Source organism: Rhea americana, unplaced genomic scaffold (genome assembly GCF_003343005.1).
Source record: "Rhea americana isolate MKP2758 unplaced genomic scaffold, rheAme1 scaffold_159, whole genome shotgun sequence".
Classification (NCBI taxonomy): Eukaryota; Metazoa; Chordata; class Aves; order Rheiformes; family Rheidae; genus Rhea; species Rhea americana.
The window spans coordinates 479177-499555 of NW_028185694.1; positions in this window are offsets into that span (position 1 = coordinate 479177).

Here is a 20379-nt window from a genome sequence, read left to right on the forward strand (position 1 = left end):
TTTCTGAGACCCTGAAATAGAAAATTCAGAATGTTTTCTCTAGCATAATTTAAAAAGTTTTCATGCATTTCTTCTTTAAGAGTAGAGAGTCTGCCTATTATGGACTTTTTTTTTTTTTTTTTTTCAATTCAAGAGCAGTTATCAAGCTTAAATTTGTCTGCATTTGTTATTACAGGGCTATTTGTTTGCTTAAACCTTTCTTTTATATATGTTTTGGGATACTTTATTAAGTATTGTTCTGTAAGTAAGTATATTGTGTTATAATTCTTCTCATTTGTAATAATATGCATGATATTTCTGCTGCTCTGAAGGACTCCCCTGAGAATTAAATGTTTCAGACAAAATGAGCACGCAACACTTATTTCTGCTAGGCCARTTAATATTTTATTAAATATTTTTATCTGTGGGGCTTTCAATACTTCAACTCCAAAATTAGTTTCTAAATATTATAAATAATAACAAATACTCCTTTGACTGAATAGCAAAGAAAAAATCAGTCTGTGTGACAGTAGCTATTCATAAATTGTTCAAGCTTCAGCCTCATGGTTTACGATGTTAGCAGAACCTTTTTGACTGAGTTATGAAACTAGATTCAGTAGGGGAAGCATTCTTTGTTATATATAAATATATTTCGGAGGTAGATAGTGTCTATTTTCCTTTTTTCAAATACAGACCCAATTCTGGRGACCTAAGTCTTTCAAAAGTTGTATTGGCAGTTTTGCTGCTAGGTTAGCTTCATCTTGCCTGTGATGCAGAAAAGCCTGTTACCAGGGGCATGCACACAATCTCCTTTGAAGCAATAAGAGCTCTTTGTGCATTCAAAGAAAGCATACATCCTTAAATGCTTAGAAATGATAATTTTGTATCATTAGAGTTTATTCAGATTGCTAAAATGTGTAAGTATTGAATAAAACCRTTGAGACTATACAGTGATACCTTTAAAATAAGTTTCTGCTCACTAAAAATGTTTTTGAGTAGTCCAATTTTGTAAGTTCATTACTATATCTAGCAAAAAATTTACAAATAACATTTTAAGTTTTCCAAATGTGTCTGTACTCAGCTTGGGTTTCAAATACAAGACATTCTAGCATATCATTTCAAAGCTAAAAGTTTGGCAGACCGAACTAGACTACCATATTAACCTGTTTGAATTTCTTTTTTATGGTGATGTCCATGCAGACCCCATTTTTTGCAGAAGTTGTTTATAGATATAACATGCTGAACTTTAATAAATTATTTTATGTATAATGCATAAACTGAGTGTAGACAACAGCTTGCTTTACTTAGCTGTGCTCTTTCTTCAGTAATAACAGAAGTAAAATCATGTTAAATTTATGTTTATCCCTAAGTTTAGAAGGTGCAGCAGGACTTAAATACACTCCGGATAAACTGGACAAGGTATGAAAGTATTTTAGAGGAGCACGTTTTTCAAAGCAAAAATCAATGTGATCTTGGCTAGAAAAAAAGCAAAAAAGGTTTTCTGATTAGAAGTAAGGTTGGATTTTGTATATGTTTGTTTCATTCCTGGCTGCACTTCAAATGCTTTCTAAGTGATCCAGGTCATGTCTCTGACAGAGGGGTAAGTTGATGCCTTCGATCACTATTTAAAGTAAAAGAATTGGAAGTACTCTTCTGTTTTAAAACATGGCCAAATGTTATCTAATAGCCTAGTGATGCTCATCTTAGGTGAGAAAAATCTAGGTTCAGTTCCCTCTGTAGCCACAGAGGTTTAAATCTCTATCATCTACGTTATGTAAATCTACCAGTTAGACACACTAAGGCTGTCTGGCCATTTTCCAGTCATCATRTTGTAACCTTGCCATTGCAAAGAAAATAATTCAAGGAAACATGAATACAGCTTTTAACTAAGTGATTAGAGTACTCACCTGAAGGCAAAGAATCACAGTTCCTATTTCTGTTCCTGTAGTTCAAAGAATATTTAAAGTAAAAATGGAAATAGCCTTGAGATGAGACTGTTCTTCCAAAAATAGATGCTTCTTTCTCTCCTGCAAAGCAGAAAAAAAAAAGAACCAGATCTTGCTTTCTTGATAACTGATTACTGATTTGGCTACTGATTATAAAACAGTGGTCATGCACATGGCCATTTGTAGCAGCAGTGTTTCAAAAGGAGGTAATTTTATGTAGAGTCCAGTCCTGTRGTGGATGGTCAGTGTCCTGGGAGCACAGGGAGGACCGCCAGGGATTAACTGCATCCCCCTGGGCTGGACTCGGGATAGGTGCTGTGTTGCTTAGACTCAGGAAAATCCAGGCGTGCCTATAATGAAAAATGCCAACCTTTTGTAAAGTCAAAGCTACAGTCTGTCTTGGGCTTAAGCACTTCCAAGTTTATGCAGCAGCTGTTGCTTTGCTTTTTAGATTACAGCTTTCTACCCAGACATCTCTATTTTCTCCAGATTCTGCTTTAGATATTTAAATCCTTTATTGGCTCTAGCCCTAATCTCAGTACTCCTTACATTCGCCTATGTAAATGGAAATATTCATACTTCTTTCTCCTCCCTTTATGTTCTGTCTACGTTGCCAGTCAATAGGACAAAGGCTGTCTATTTCTTCACAATAATTCTCACAAGCCCCTTTCTTTTGGGGGATCTTCAGACCCTAATTGGGATACAAATCTGTAGCAGAATATTTAGGTACACAATGCTAAATAATATAGGGAATACAACTGTTTCTAACTAGAAAAAGAAAAAGAAATCTGTGGCATTCTGAGATAGTAATTTAAGACATACAAGAAAATAGTACAGAAATGTCAGTACTGGTCTAGAGGGACAATATAACACTGTTAAAATGAAACAAAGTGATGTTAATAAATCTCTACAGRGAACGTAAGCGAAACACAACAAACATGGGATTATGAAGATACTGTCAAACATAAATGAATTTAAATAATATGTTCGTTTCATTTCAGTTATATGTTCCCTAGACCGATGCTGACATTACACATACAGCTCTGTATGAATTATGCTATTTATGATCTCATCAAGTTTGGGGGACAATAATCMACCATACGAATGAAATTCCAGATATGAAAACACAGCCCATGCAGTTCTTTTGTGCCATTTGCAAAGTAACACAGAACTGCTAATGGTAAGAGACCTTCTAAGACTCTGAGCCCTGCAATAAACGYCTGGTGATTGTCCTGTGACCATCTTGCAGGAGATATTCACCCAAGGCTGGTGAATGGTACCGTGATGTCCAGGATACAGTGAAGGTCACAGCTATGGAACCCTAATGTCACCAGTGACTCTGTTGGCTCAGTCAAGAAAAGCTGTTTATCAGTTGTGCTAAAAGTACAGCTTTATCAAATACTGAAAACARAATCTAAATAAAATTTCAAACTTGTGGGAAAAAATAACTTCATACTAAATGTAATGTTTTTGGTCTGAAGAATTTTTATTTTTTACTTGAAAAAGAGAGAATTTAATATGAAGCACAAATAGGTGGAAGGTGGAATTTTATTTCGAAAGAGGAGGGCTTTTTCCTCCCTCAGTTGGAAAGACTAAATGTTAATGTCAAAAGAAACTATTTCAACTTTTCTAAAAATGCAGAAGATTTTTGAGATGAAACTTTTAACTGAATCCAACCTGGAATTGAAAAATACTTTGTATGGCTCTAGAATATATTTCTTGTTTTATGAACTATCTACCAAAAGAAAAGAATATTGCTGCTCTAATAAGCCATCCTGACAGCAGTATGTGAGCTGGACTTAGGACTATAATCATGTGTGGTATTGATACCTGAAATGCTTTACCAAGTCCAGAGAGGATTCCTTGCAACCACAGAGGCACTTGTACAGGGCTACCGAGATTTGTTAYCTTCCTCTCAAAAATGTTATTATGGCTCAGTATATGGCTAGTTGAGAGGTATAGAGATAAATGAAGCTAATACAGATGAAACAGTTTGCATACAAASAACTGTAGTAGATTAAACCAAAAATGGCATAAATCTATGAGTTCATCTCAGTTTTAACTGGGCAAATAATTCTTAATGAATCATTTATTTAGCACATTGTTTCTTTTTTTGGCTCACAAATTGCTTATGAAGTAAAAACTATTTGGTCAAATATATTGATTGGTGAAAATTGTTTTGCTGAGTAATTTTTGTAAACAGAAATTGCTTCTTGTTTTCTATTAATTTTTTTTTTGATTTTTGCTTTTACTCATAAGCAGAAGCTTGTCACAAAGACTTAGGTTATGAAATGCTTTGGAGGCACATATCTCAAATGTGTCTTCTGTGCGAGTGAAAAAGGACCACAGTGAGAATTTTTATGGTTTYCAGGATTAAGCTGGTACATCAGGTCAGTACAAGAGGCTGGAACAAAGATAAACCCAAAGAAATTCAAAGTAGAAGTAAAGTGTCATTTTTTTACAAAGTAAATGATTAACCATTAGAACAAAATAGAGATAGTAATGCTATCTATAGATAAAAAATGAGGGTCTTGTATGGAATAGTCAAATAAAATCATGGGTTCCACTTAGAACAAATTTGGAGTCAAAGAAAAAAATAGRAGGAAAAAGACTTTCATAGGTTCATTATCTAGTCCATCTTCTTCTTCAGTAATGTCTCCGTGAGTGCAGATAGTTCTTCATCTATTTTATTTTGAAGAGCTCTACTGTTGGAGAGGCCATAATCTCCCAGAAAACCCATTTCAGCACTTCACTATTCTTAGTGTTATATTACCATTTTCTAAATTCTAATCCTAATTTCAATCTTTGTTGCAATTTAAACTCATCAGTTCTTGTTATATCTTTTATGATATGGAAAAAAAAAATATTCCCCTCCTCTTACTCGCAGTCTTTTATGCACTTCAAGAAACTCCCCATTTAGTTTTCTTTCTCCCTCCCTCTCTTTTTCTCTCTCCCTCTCTCTTTTTTCTCTCTCTCCCTCTCTCTTTCATTTTAGACTAAAGAATTCTAATTCACTCAGTATTTTTTCTCCAATTATATTTTCTAGAATCCCAGTTGTTATTATTCTGCTGARCATTCTTCAATTTTACATCTATCACAAACTGTGGTGGCCAAAATTGAAATAAAGAGACCCAGCTGAGGCTTTAACAGAGCAGAGTAGAATTGTTTTCAGGCTATATGTCTTTTTATGTATTTCAGTGTGGCGTATGCCTTTTTGCAACAGCATGGCATTGTTTGTTCTTGTTTAGATTGTAATGTACCTACCTTTTTTTTTTTTTTTTTTTTTTTTTTTTTTGATTAAACTGTTACCTGGTATTTTCCATAGCCTATTTCTGACCTTAAAATCTTAGAATCCCTAAAATTCTTGTAAATCACTACAACTTGCTTGTTATTCTAGTGATTATATCTGCAAATTATTTCCTCTTTGCAGAACTCTACATCTTAGATCTCTTTGTTCACAGAGCACTTTTATCTATGTAAACTGAAACACCTTGAATAAAATTCAAACTCCACTGAAAGAGTTTGAATAAGATTTATTGAAGTAGATGGTCCTCTGCACAATAAAGATTTGTTTGATATAGCTGATGTCCAGTACTTGGAATTCACTGAGTCTTTCTGCAAGTGAAACACATTTGTGGGAATGGAGGGGAAAAAAAAAAAAAAAAAAAAAAAAGAGGGAGAGAGAGAGAGAGAGAGATGCCAACATAATCAGTGCAAATATTTTTAAGAGGAGAATATATATTCGTAGGAATTGTTGGTAATATAGTTGCCTGGCTATACCCTCATTTCTAGCCACTTCAGATTTTCTGAAGCATGCTATTTAGAATAACTGAAGTTTGATATGCCCAAGGATGGGGATTTCACCACCTCTCAAATTTCTCCTGTGCTGCACTACCTGCCTAGTGGAAAAGTTTTGCCTAATGTCCAAATTGAATCCCCTAAGCTGCAATTTGTGGCAGTTAAATTGTTTGCCACTACAAAGAAATGTCCCTGTYGTTTGTGGTAGCCCTTTCTGTGGAACTGGGCTGCTATTAGATTATCTCTTAGCCTCCTCTTTCCCAGACCAAACATGTGCTTTTCTCTCCATTTCTCTTTGTAGACTTGTCAATGCTGTACAGAACAAATTCATACATGCTGGCCTTGCTCCTACTCTTGTAGCCCAAAATGTACTCTGCCATATTCATGATGGCAGTGTACTCTTGCTCATATTCAGCTGAGTACCCACTGTAACCACTAGATCCTTTCAGGACGGTGTTACTCAGCCAGCCATATGCTGTACCCAGCCTGTACTGCTGCTGCCTCGAGTTATACCACCTCACACGCAGAACTTTATACTTCTCCCTGCTGACCTTCTCAAAGTTTCTGTTGGCCTAGTCTTCTGGTTTCTCAAGGCTCCCTGAACCAAATCTGTATCATCTGGGGTGTCAAACACTTCCTCCTCAGATTTTCTAAGGGAGTATTCTGCCTCAGCATCCAGGAGAAGATGCTGAAGAGCACTATCCCCAGTATCAGCCCTGGGRTTCTTGGTTTATTACCAAATATCAAACAGCCCTCAAGCCATGGAATATTGTGCAGGAGCCAAATGATACGGCAGTTTTTCAATCCAGTTAAAAGTCTATTTGTCTATCTATACTTCTTTAGCTTCCAAAGTTCAAGGCTGTGAAAGAAACAGCCAAATGCCTTACTAAAGTGAAAATTACAGGAACTGTAATTCCCTTATCCTCACAGTCATTTCATCACAGAAGGCAATCAGGTTGGTCAGCTATGATTTACYTTTGTAAATCAGTGCTGACTGCTCCTGTTTGCCTTCTTGTCCTGCACATGTTTAGGAATGGCTTCCAGGAGGAGACATGCTCCATTCTGCCAGGACTGCAGTAAATCTGACCCACAGATATCCTTCTTACTGGTCTTAAATATGGATCTGATCTGTCATTGCAGTGATTTTTAAAACATAATAAAAGTTCTTTAAGCGCATCAGCCAATGCTTCTAAGGCCGTTATTAAGTCTTTTCAGGTCCTATAGATTGTATAATCCAATTCTTATAAGTAATTCTTTGCCTAGTCCTCCCCACTGTTGGCTGTTATTATTCTTCCCAAACCATACTGGCATGATCAGAAGTCTGGGAATAGGTTTTGCATGTTAAGACTGAGTCAAAACCAAAGTATTTCAATTTTATTTATTGTTAATTACCTACATTCATCACCCCATTCATCAACATTCATTCATTCATTCATTCATTCACTGACTTCCTTTTTATCCTTTACTTTGTCACTAAAACAGATGCTTAGGTCATCAAGGACATTGAATACTGCACTACCACTAAGCGTAAGATGTGGCATCTCCTTAAGAGTAATGACCTACTTGTTCCCTAAAAATGACTCTGCTATTGAATTATTCTTTGGGAGAGACTTAAAGATTGGTATTTCAGATTAGGGACCTAAATTTAATGAATATGTACTTGACATTAATCTCTCTGTGACTTCTTTTACCAGTGGGGTATTCATTAACTACACAGGGGATCCTGATGGTGTCTGGTTAACACCAGCCTGGTCCAGGCTTTCCAAATTACTCTAGGATGAGCCATAGTAAGTTCTCTGAAGACCTATGGTATGTGGGAAACATGAGGTTCCTGCAATGACATGTATGCTGTTGAGTGATGTGCAACACTTGTCATTATGAGGCCTACAACATGTGCGATCGTGCACAGCACGATGTTCTAGCAAACCTTTTTTGAGCAAATAGGCATAGTATATTTTAAAAGCATTTAGAATTGGTCAAATGTGTGTATATATATATATATATATGTGTGTGTGTGTGTATTTTTTTAAGAGATAGTAAGGAGCACCCCATTGGAAATATCATGTCTAGGCTTCAAAGTACCTTCAAATGGTACCATTTTCTAAAATGTGACTACTAACTGTTTTAACGTCATTTTCCCCTAATTCAGTTCTCCCAAACAGTTGAATGGTTTGATTGAACGTTGTCCTTTAAAGAAACAGCCTGAGGTAGGTATTTATCATACAAAATTTCAGCTTAAATCATTAATATTTTGCAAAATTATAAGCTTTGAAAACAGGAATTTGTAATGCAAAATGTCAGGTGGCGTCAGTGATACATTATGTTACTACCTTACCATGCCAGTAAGTTGCTGGTATGTGGTTGTGCATTTAATAACCTTCTTGAAGCATATATTTCCCTTTTTTGTTGTTGTTGTTCTTTCTTTTTGTCTTTTTTCATAAATGGGTGCACAAATTTGTTTCAAAAGTGCTCTGGATTTGTGGAGTTCTTTGTTATAACACCAAGGCACAACAGATCTGTAATAAAAGTGAAATGGCAGTCTGAATTCAAAATACTCATGCTTTTGTGTTTTGATGTCTCAGCTTTCATGCTATTTTTATGTTGTTTCTTTCATCTTTAATTTTACCAAGAGATTCATATTAGATGCATTATTAATCCCTGTAACTCTAGCTTCCCTTTTTCTGTACAGTTTGAGAGATTTCTGGCTTGAATAGAAATAATAATGTGTGAGATTATTTTCTACATTTAATATATCAATAAACAAATAAACAATGTGGATTTTTCTAAAATTTCCATGCATTATAATTTTCTTCCAAATATATCACTGATACATTAGGGTTGAGAGGCACTAGCAATCACCAAAAGCTTTTAAGCAATGATTTTAGTTGTGTGCTTTATAACCTGAGAATTCTCAGCATGCAGCACATTATAACACATACTGCACTGGAAAATAAACAGGAATGTGAAGTAAAGTAACTGGACTTCTGTAAGGGTTTGACGTAGATTAAATGAAACACTATTCTGATGAACTGCAAAAGAGGCAATTAAATGTCTCACTGGTGATGGTTAATGGGACCAATTAGAGAACATATTTTGAAATGTAAATGGTAGAGTTATAATGCTTATGAGAGAAGGAGGTAGAAAAAAGRGAATAGGGATTATGAAAGGATAGTGGGACAACTGTTAGTTTGGGGGTTGGATTTTATTTTTTGGGGGAGGGGAGAAGCTAGTTGATTACAAATGCTATTTCATTTTGAGTTAAAATGTGTGTAAGATCCTTTTGATGGCTTTATTTATTATGCAGACAGATTTACAGCTTTACTATGAAAAAAACAAGTTAAAAAAAAAACAAGACAAAAAGGCTCAGCATGTAGTAGTGAAAGTCTGGTCATAATATTTCTACATAACTACARTAAAAGGGAACTCATAGGGCTTCTGTGATGTTAAATGCAGCTAGTGAAATCATCTCATGGACATCAAGGCATCCATTCAAGCCTGGCAGAAACAGAAACAATCCATTTACATGGAAAATTAGTACTAAGGGAGTATTTTGGGCTCAGCTGTCMGTCGGTGGCATGTCTCTACAGTGTCATTAGAGCTGACTTCATTTTTTCTATTAAAAATGATGATCACAGCAAGGGTTAATATTTCCTAAAATCTATAAGCAGTTTGCAATCTAAGTGTTATCTGAAGCAGTGATTTCCATGCTGTAGAACTTCTCCCACTGGACTTCCCCTGAAACAGCTGTCACTGATGACATCGTAGGTGTAAAGACACAGCAGTTGGTCCTGTGTGAGTTAACCCTGAAGCTGGAAATAGTGTGAATTACTTGAGGCTTCTATGAACAAGCCAGTTCTACACAACCCAATTAGTGTCTGGAAGCAGACTTGCCATGCACTCAAAGCCCTGTGTCCACACCAACCATAATTGCCCCTCTAAGCTCCTGGGTCCATTTTTTCCAGTTAACTGCATTAAGTCATTTCTCTCTCCTATTCGTTTTACTAGGTGTAAATGAGSAGGACCTTTCCCAGAAGCACAGCCGTTCTCGATTCCCTCTCTTCTCAGGGTAGCTCTTGGCTTAAAGTGTGCGAAGTCAGGTAGGAGGGCCCTGGGCCCATGAGTGTCCTCCAGAGAGRCTGAGTGCTGGTTGCCCAGCCACTGGTTGTTCAGAGGAAAGCACGACATTATCCAGTGTGTTCCATGTTCCAAAAATATTTCAGAAACTAACTTAAGCGTTATATTCCTAGTGAACTTGTGTATTCATCTAAAAGCACAAGAATTGTTTYTTTAGAGACATTAGGACACACAGAAAATAAATTTGCAATATGTTTCGTTATGCTGTATACAGTTAATAAATTGCTACCTTCATTTGACTAGTTTTCTTACAGAAAGTACCAGGATGACTGGGAATACTCATGAAAGTGATAATTCTTCCACAGTTTGACTATTAAAATTTATTCTTAAGAACCTGATTAACAGCAGTTTAAGCTGAGAAGAGAAAATAATATAGTTATTTTTTAAGCAACATGGTTTAAGCAACATAGTTTCAAAAAGCAATATGTAGGTAAGCATTGAAGTGTGTGAATCATTCTTATTCACTCACCAGTTGTTATAAAAACAGCATATATTTGATGAAATCAGAAGAATTATTCAAATTTATATTAAGAAAAAGATTGTAGCAGATCCCATTTGTTACAAACTTGTTTCACAGAACGGTGCTAAATGAGTTTATAAATGTCCCYGTTCTTTTTTTGGAGAGATATCACTTGCATTTTAGGGCAATGGAGATCAKTGCTGTTGGTTTCAGTGAAGACAATTCTGTTTCAAACCACCCTACCTGAGATGTGATTATTTTCTATTAAGGTTTCATTTAGACTTTCACTGCAATCCTATAAGAAAAATATTTTGCAACAGAAATGTAGTTTGGCATAGCTCATGATTCATGGAACAACACCTGCTGTTCCAAATCAGGTCTGAAAAATACTAGGGGACATGTTAACATAATGTGAGACAAATCCTGACATGGTGGTGTAAATGACTATAACTCCATTGCTTTCAATGTGTGTATGTGTATTCAACCTTGCTCWTGTATATTCAGGCTAGAATTCTGTGGAGTTATTATCAGATTTATAATAAGAAATATAAGTACAAAGCAACTGGAGTTGGTAGGTTCTGCTGTTCTTGATTTTGTTGTTGCGGTTGGTATTTCTCATGCAATAAACAWGCACTGTTAGAAATACTCTCTTCTTGAAAATGTAATGAATATAGTCTATAAATACTTCTCTAAATACCTCTACTTTACTAATCATAATGGAATATATTCATTGCAAGAGCCATAAAATAGATGAGGCAGTGAAAATGTTTAGGAAATGTTAGAACTAATAAYGATAATGACACTGCTAGAACAGTTGGAGCACAACACACAAAGACACAGCAAGATTTTACAGCAAGCTCTGTGCAGCCTATGCAGAATCAGTGGTGATCCAGGACTGTATAACTGGTATTACAGGCTGCACTGCTGTCAGTGTCTACTTCAAACTATTTTTTTATTAGTAGAGCCAAAAATAATATAAATACTCTTTTGATGTTTAGAGTACTTCCTCTCCCTCAGCTTTCTCCCTTCTGACTCTTGACAATATTTAGACTGAGGCTTTTTGTTTTATCACTGTCTTCTTTGGTCTTTAGCTTCCATTTGTGAAAGAAAGAAGGTTCATTTCTTCAGGTGTGATACTCAGTAGACCATCAGTATCATCTCACATCAGACCTTGGTATGTCACACAGAGCTGTAGAGATCTGCTGCTGACTCACCTGYGTGTTAGATGTTAGGTGCTTTCACAGAAAGGCACATTTAATATGCCGAATGCCTTTGGCAGGCACTCCAGGCATATAAATACAGTAAAGTTTTTGAATCTGAGAGCACAGAAAAACAGATTATATTCTTAGGACAGCCAAGCACTAGAGAAACCAAACTGGGGTTAAATGTTACAACTTTTTTTTCCTTTTTTTTTAATTCAAAGGAGATCATTTTGGATGACTATGTACGTTGCATACATAAATATGTGTGCATGTGTGTGTTAGGAGCCAACTGTAATTACCACCAGTTATGATACATTTGAGCTTAAAACATCTTTGGAAGAAGAAGAAAAAAAAAAGTTTATAAGCCGAGCTTTGCTAGGATTTATTGATAAAAATAGCATTAATAAAATCAGTATCAWGACTGGTTTTACTGCAATACTGAAGATTGCTTAAGAACATACATAGACTGAACTACGAAAACAAAAGAATAATTGCATGAAAAATACCAACTATCGAGGAGACATTTACTATGAAGGAGATGCATCGCTAGCTCAGTGTGAATACCTTCCAAAATTACTGTGGCACTTCTTCCCCAAGTATCTATAACTTAAGGAGGTCTATGCATCCTCTGTGAAAGCTTTGCGTCTGTCTGTAGAAACGCATCCTAAATTTGATAATTAACTCTACATTAGACTATACATTAGAAAGTATCAATGTTGATATTCTCGTGAATGACGATAACCTATACAAAAATACAGCTGAGACTAAATTAGTGTTCAGCACTATATGCTTCAGGAARAAAATCACAGATTTCAGAGACCTTGTTTTACTGACAGACAGTAATGCTTAACAGCAGCTCAAATTTGGGATCAAAAACATGTGAAATTTATCCTTGCTAATCTCTTAAAGTTATTATACAGAGTATAGTAACAACTAAAGCAGTGAGTGGCTAAGGGTGCTCTTCTGATTCCTTTTTTTCCTAAGTCTCTATAGTATTTTTCATCCATGTCACATCACAGTATGCCTCATAGAACTAAACATATCAATTACAGAAGGCAATATAATAATGATTTAAAGAAATTAAAGTATTCTGTCAAGGGAGAAAATATACATGTTCAGAGGAGAACTGGAATTAAACGGAAAGTCACTGAATGCTAGGGGTACAGAAAATGCACAGCTTAGGAGCAACAGAAAATAAAGAGAAACATGAAAAACAAAAATGAACAAAACAAAACAAAAAAAGCCCAGACTTGAACAGAGAGGCAAAACTTAACTACAGAAAACTCCATGTTCTAGACTGCAATGATAATATTTTGTATGTCCTTCACTTCCACGTTCAAGAGTGACTACRTTTAATGCCTGCTTCTGTTCTAATTGTTAAAAAAACTGTAAAACTATCAGGTTTCATTTTGAATCGGATGGATGTATCCATTCATTTTCTGCCTAAGGCTTCGTTCTGCTCCTATTACAACCACAGGTAAAATTCTCAAATACAAATCTCARTGTGGAAGTGTACTTAATATAGATCAAATGAGTACCGTTCAAGAGCTAATATTTTTAGCACTTACTCATCTACTTGAAGAAAAGGGAGAAAAGGTTTCAGTGTAAGGGAGGAGAACAAAACAAATAAAACCAGAAAGAATTTATATATTTTTTATAAAACATTTCCTMTTTCTGCTTAAAAAACACTCCAAAGACTGAAGCCCTTATTGGCTCTGGCTGTGAGTGAGTCTAACACYACGTTTGGCTTTTGTGGGATAGAAAGTACATGGCTGAGCAGGCTATGTTACTGAAGTGGAGAAGTCTAGGGCTAGAGCTGGGTTCAGATGGCAAATGGCAAGCACAGATCATACCTGCCTGACTAAACTCTGCTCCTGCCTGAAGGGGAATGGTTTCATCCATACTGCCTGGTGGGAAAAGTCCTTTGCCAGTGCTACCTGCTCTCCCCCTAAATGTCCAGGCATGTTCTCAGAGCATGCTAGATGACATGGACCAAAACAGTTCTAGAGATGGTGTGTTGGAGGGACTTTTCTCAGCTGCTGACCAGCACATTGGAAACTGTACTGCAGAGAAAAGGATGGTTGTGGAAAAGCAGTAATTGTCTAGGAGAAGGATACTGAGCAGCACAGGAAGATCTAACAGACAATGCTCCAGACATCCCTCAGTCAGYTTCTGTCCAGGAGTTTATCAGAGAGCAAGGAAACATATCTTGGAGGAATTTTCAGGGACACCTTGAAGATGTTGGGGAAGCCATGCTCCAACTGCCATCACATGTGTCGCTTATGCTGTCACTGAGGGAAAGGCGAGGGTAGCTATGGGTATGGCACTCTCCGGCAATGGYGGTGGCGTGTCCTTACCACAGGCCACCACGGTGATGGTGCATCAAGGGGCAGAGATGAAGATGAAGAGAAGGGATGGGTCCTAGTCAGGATCATCACTTTGGGAGGCGCAGATGTAATTCCACTAGGAAAATATTTAGCTTTCCTGTGTGYAAAGCTATTCTGCACTCTGCTTGAGTGTGTGAATAACATTTTTTTGTTATTTTGACAGTTGGATTAAAATAAATGGCAGAGAAGTCATTTAGTATCATTTAAGGGTGATTATTGGCTATAATTTAGATAAAGTCATGAACAGTTTCTTTTAAAGTGACCCTTTGGGACAAATATTGTAAAATAAAAATCATTTGTCTGGACTTAAGGAAAATTATGTCATGACAGTAAAGCCTAACAGAGTTACATGGCATGTAAGCACTCAGAGCAATCAATATAAAGTAAAAGTCATTACCAAAAGTTAATATGATTCTAGTACAATAAAAATAGTCTCTTTGTACAGAGTTCAAACATCCTTCCACCTCCTGCCCTGTGCAGTGTGTGGCTACTGAACCGTACTAATATGCAGATGCAGTAGAGTGGCTACTTGCAGTTTTGCTTCTGCCATATCTGGAAGTAAGGAATGAATTTGAGCTTAGGCTTATAAGGGCTATATTTATTCTTTGAGGTGACTTGTGAAAGTGGCACATTAAGCTAAATTCTTCTTGGCAGGCAGAGAAGTCAGCAGAGTCAGGCTATCCTGTAATCAATTTTGCATTTTATATTTCCATGCAAGTTTCGTGTGAGGAGGCACTTTAAATAATGTGCAAAATATTTTACCACTTATTTACTAGTATTTGAATAGGAATATGCATTAATGGCTATTTTTATAGCAATCAAAATATTTACTGGTAGATTAAAAAAAATTTCTTTAAAAATGATTCTGCTCATAATAAGGGAATTTGCAAGACGTTCCCCCCCACACACACTATTCTGTTTGGGAAAGAGTTTCTATCCCAGAGAAAGTATCAAATTGTATAATATATGAATTTCTCCAAGGAGTGGCAACTTTACATCTTGGGATGGGGAGGGTTCTTTTTTTTTTTTCTTTTCTTTTTTTTTTCTTAGACATGTGACAGAAGAAATAAGGTTGCAAATACTGAAAAGCCCAAGGGAAAAATGAATATCTTTTACTAACTTACATTCCACCCAATACTTTAAAAGGCTCCTGGGTCCATTTAGATTAATTTACTTACAGTAAATTCCTCCTCTTCTCAGTCTTTGATACCTCATGTGTAAGCAGAACATAACTATGCAAAAGTTGGCAGTGGTGGTTTATTAATTCTTTCATGCAGSCAGAATGTACATGACAATTAAAGATAATTCAGCACTCAAGTATGAACAAAGGAAATGTTAATATGTCTGTCAATAACTCAGCTCAAAGATATAAAAAGGAAAAAACCATGAAATGATGAAGTCATTTTCAAACAGTTTTTTAAATATATGTCAAAAGTTGCAATAGCAGTGCCAGCTAGTACATGTCAACTTTCCTTTTTCGTGGTTAATAATTAGTTGTGAAAATTCACTGCAGTCTGATGCTTGGTTTTGGAACAGCTTAATTGGGAAAAAATACTGCTTGTTGCTGGACACATTTTCAGAAAAAAATCCATACTATCAGACTCAGCATTTTTTACAGCCACAAAAATTTGACCAATAAAGAGTTTTTGAGATTTATATGACTCTTTTAGATGAGTGGAGATGTAAAAGTGATTTCTATGCGCCTATTTGCTTTCAATTATAATGCATTTATTCATGCATCTTTAAAGGCTAGCATTTTTATTTATTTAATAAATGTTTAAATCAAACAGGAGAATTACACAGCTCAGAGCTAAGTACAATAGTGATACATTGCACTGTGAACATCAAGTAGTCATGAAAGTGTAATCTCTATATGAAATAAGCCTACATGCCCAAAATCAATGTAATGATCAATGTAATGGCTTTTCTGTTACACTTTTATTTTATTTTATTTTATTTTATTTTTACAGAATAAGACATAAAATTCTGAAACTTTTTATATTTTAACATGTCATGAAAAAAATCCAAAGAAGCGACCCCCAAGCAGTGCACAAGACTACAAAAAAGAGAAGGTGTGCAGCATGGTCAGCAAACTAAGCCTGGTTAATTGGGGATAGAATTCGTATCACCTAATGTTAGATGTACACAGAAAAGGTACCTATGTTTGAACTAGCAGCCTTAGCTACTTTGGTGTACCCTATGGAGAAAAAGGGGCATTACAAAGATACAKTTTTTCAGAACTGTCTTGTAAATAGTGAATTACACCTAGAAATACCTGTTTCTCTTCACTAACTGTCAGGGGAGTCCAGATCACTAATTCAAATGTAGACTTCTACTGTGTAAGTGTCTGCATTTAGTCAGACGTATTTGCCTTAGATTCACTTCTAAGTGGGATTCAAGGAAGCTGTTTTCACCGATTCCATTCCCTAATTAACTTTCTGTGGTTGGCTGAAGTTACATTGATCTGAACCAGAGAATACTAAGGTAGATAGTTTTGGGGGAGATGTGTTTAAATAAGTGTGCACTTCCTTTACAACTTGTTTACTGCTTCTGAATCAGTGGAGGCACCTATACATCCATGAGGTCTCACAGAGCTTTGAAACTCTCTTAAACTAAGTCATTTAAGCTAACTTGAATCAGGCACTGTGGATGGTCATTGTATTTTATCTTAAATACATATCCTGCCTTCAAATCCACAAGTTTGTTGAGAAGTATAATGAAAAGTGCATATTTTCATATGACCACAGTCAGATGTACTCCTGTTTTCTAAAAACTTCCCTAATTCTGAGCTTCTCAGGAGCAGCTTCTCTCAGCTCCCTGTGTGAAGTAACTACCCATGATGTTTTTTGTACTTTGAACTTTGTGTTTTCTAGCTGCAGAGACCATGAGGGGTAGGTAGCAAGGAGACTTGGAGCCAGTCCTCAGCTGATCTATGAGTCTCTGTTTTATATGAACATATGATCTAAACGCTTTAGTCCTTCCAGCTTGGAAAGTTCAAGATACCTGTATGAGCCCCTTTCTCTGAAATTCATTAAGCTCCCTTGGGTCAGTCACCCTGATTCAGTTGTCTGTAGTACCCACATGTCCCCTACTGTTACTTACGCTGCAGTGTGAGGGATTCTACACAGACAGGTTTCTAAATCTTTTTTTTCCTACAATGTTTATCCTCTATCTCCTCTCCACCACCAAGAGAAAAGAATTTCAGAGATTTCCTTTGACCAGTTTAAATCATTAAGGTTTCTAAATTTGTTCTTATGAGATGATTAGCAGCTGCTTATTTAGTCTCTGTGTTTCTACTTCTTGCCTGGGCGTGCCTTGTGCTCTTGTGTTTTCCCAGGCTCCGTTGTGCAAYGTTGCAAAGGCAGATTAGTGATGGACAAGGGCATGGTTATTCTATGTTAAGCAACAGCTAACTGTATGTTATTTGTCAAGATTCCTGTTAAGACTTGTAGCTCAGCTTTCATTTTGAAAGGATATGAGCACTTTTGGTAAGGACTGTGTAAGTTACCGTCAGTCAATGCTTTTAAATGAAGGAAAGTGTATTACCCAAAAATTCAGTTCAGTCAAAAGGGTTTGATTTTTTTGTGTTTTCACTGAAATTGAATTGAAGTCCACATTCCATACAAATTTCATTTCTACTGTACTTTTAGTCATTTTAAATAACTAAATAAAACTTCGAATGAAAACCACTCCTGATTTTCCCTACAGTTAAGTAATCTGAGAGATTCTTAGTCTCCCCCAAATGATTGTTTTCTCATTTCTATTAGTTTTATGGCTTATTTTAAAAACACGTGGGGATTTTTAAAGAAAATCTAGCAGTTTTTTCCTTCCAAATGAACCTTATAGTAAGCCCAGTTAAAGTATGGATTTGTCCTGAGGTTAAGGTGAATTGAAGGTGTTTTGAATATTAGAAGTACAGTAGCATTAATGAGAAAAATAAGTAGTTGCTATGGTAGAAGTCCAAGGAAATAGTGTAGAAAATTTACCTGTCTCTGTAATGTTAATCAAAGACTTGAAACCAACATTTTACTTTTTTTTTTTTTTTTATTGGCATTTGTTTTGATAGAGTGTATTTTGGAATAGAATCTTCTTATTTACCTCAGGTCTGTTATGGTCTTTGTAATATGGAAACTTCACTTGGCTGCTGCATAGGGATGATAGGTCAAAATTATATGGTTGCAAGGTTGCAGATGCCCGAATTACTGGGTAAATATATTGTTAAGAAAGTATAGCCAGCTTTTCTGCAGTGCAAGCCCCAACAGGAGTGAGCAGCTGACTCAGGCAACATATTCACTGAGAAGTCTGGAGCAGTATAGAGGCAGTGCACACTAGGCAGAAAAATACAGTTCACAGGCAAAAAGCTGTGAAGCCCTAGGAGCTCCATCAGCTGTGAAAGCCCAGGAAGAAACTTCTTGTGTCTCCATCCTACCCCCTGCCCCATCAAACACACASAGACTCCTGTGTGTTAGAGAAGAGGAGATTATAATCGTGTAGTACATGTGATTGTGTCTAAAGCATAAAATCCCAGAGTGATAAAGATCAGTGATACATAGACTTCCCACCTTGGGAAGCTACTTGCCCTATTTTTGGTGTAGAAGGAGGTATRTTTATTTTTCCATGTGATCAGATTAACCACAGAAGACACACTAATACTGTGCATGGATAGTGAGTGTGAAGTGGAAAGAGGTGGGACTGTAGACAGGTGAGAGCTGCAAGCTGACCAGCTTTTGTTCATAAAGTCCTCAGATGGCTCCCAAAAATACTTTTTGCCCTGGTGAACCCCTGAAAACCAGGGGAAGTCTACAGGGTAGCTGGTAGGAGACAAACTAATACAAGCTGCTCTGTTGGTTTTCATTTGTCAGGTCTGGGGATATTTCATATCATTCCTCATGTGGAAACTCAATTTATGGGTTGTTGGCAATACCTAAGTGCCTTTATCTTCTTAGAAACAGTCTTTGGAGGAGAAGGAAGGACCAGTGCCCTAGCTCTACTTGCCACCACACACCACTCCTTTGAGCAGCTCTAAGTAGATGACAGTTCCCACAGGCCTATTTTCCTGTTTTTCTTTCCCRGTATTTGACAACACAGACTCTATCTGTCTTATGCTGACATCAGTGACAGTCTCATATTACATGTTTTCACTGTCCAATTCAGAAAAGGAAGGACAATCTCACATGCTGAGTGTGATCACGTGGTCAATTTGTTTCATTATTAACATATAAAAATGGGTCATTATCATACGATGCATGACATGCCATGTTAATAAAATTGTGTTCTTTTGTTAAGACTCTAAATTCCAATGTACCAAAGAGAACAAAATCAAAACTGTAATTTTGTTTCTGAGATGAACTAAAGACCTCACAGAAGTCACATATTTTTTCATCCATGTCTGTGCATGTCTATTGTGCCTGCTTATTCATTAATTCTCACAGTTCTGTAACTTGGGGTGGAACCTGAGCTGTAATTTTCAGGAATAAGCTCTAAAGGCACAAAGACAATAATCTAATACATAAAATGGGCAGGCTGTGCTTCCAGAGCACTCCTGGCATTCCTAAATGCCCCTGCAGTCTATACGTCATGCAAGACCATTGCAGCACTGTGTATGCTGTCTTCCAAAAGAGATGTAATCAGTATCTAATACTTTCACTTCATTGTCCATCGTGAGTTTCCAGCCTACGCTAGGTCATGTTTTTTCTGCTACAGAGACAAGAATTTGGGTTATAAATTTTACTAATTGAAAATAAATAGATAAAGCAAACTATAGGATTATAAGATTATAAATTATAGGACTATAAAGTAGTTGCCTTGCATAGTCCATCCTGAAATAGTGACAGCACCAGATTGTAGGTTGAAAAATTGTACCATTTTCTGTCATAAGGAAGTATACCTTACAAAGTATAAAAGTAGATAAATAATGTATAGGGGGTATTGATAGTTTCCGAAATTTATATTTAAATATGCAAAAAAACAAAAACAAAAACAAAACTACARTCTCTAAAAAGATCAGTAGTATAGACAAAACAAAAACATAATAAGAAAAGACTTTAATTTCCAGAAGTACAAAATTCTAGATTCTAGAGAATTAAGAATCCTTAGAGACCTTTCCACTTGTACTGGCCTTTGGGCAGGTAGTTCACTATCATATGAGATTGTCACAGCTGTAAGATTGGCAGTTACTCCATAAAATTTGAGCTATTTTCTGATGAAAAGCTAACAGTAGCCCAATTCATCACATCACCTTTCAGGTCTGCATCACTGTAGGTAACTCAGATCACTAGAATTCAGATTGAGAGATTCAAAGGTAAATGAGTTTAAGATAGTTCCAAGAAAAAAAGAAGAAATCTTACAGTACTGAAATATTTCAGCAACTGTGAAAAAAATAGCAGCTTACTTTTTTCTTTTAGTATAAAACAATATCTATTGAGAGAACTAATGCATTTCTATTTTTGACACCCCACGAAAATGTTCTATTA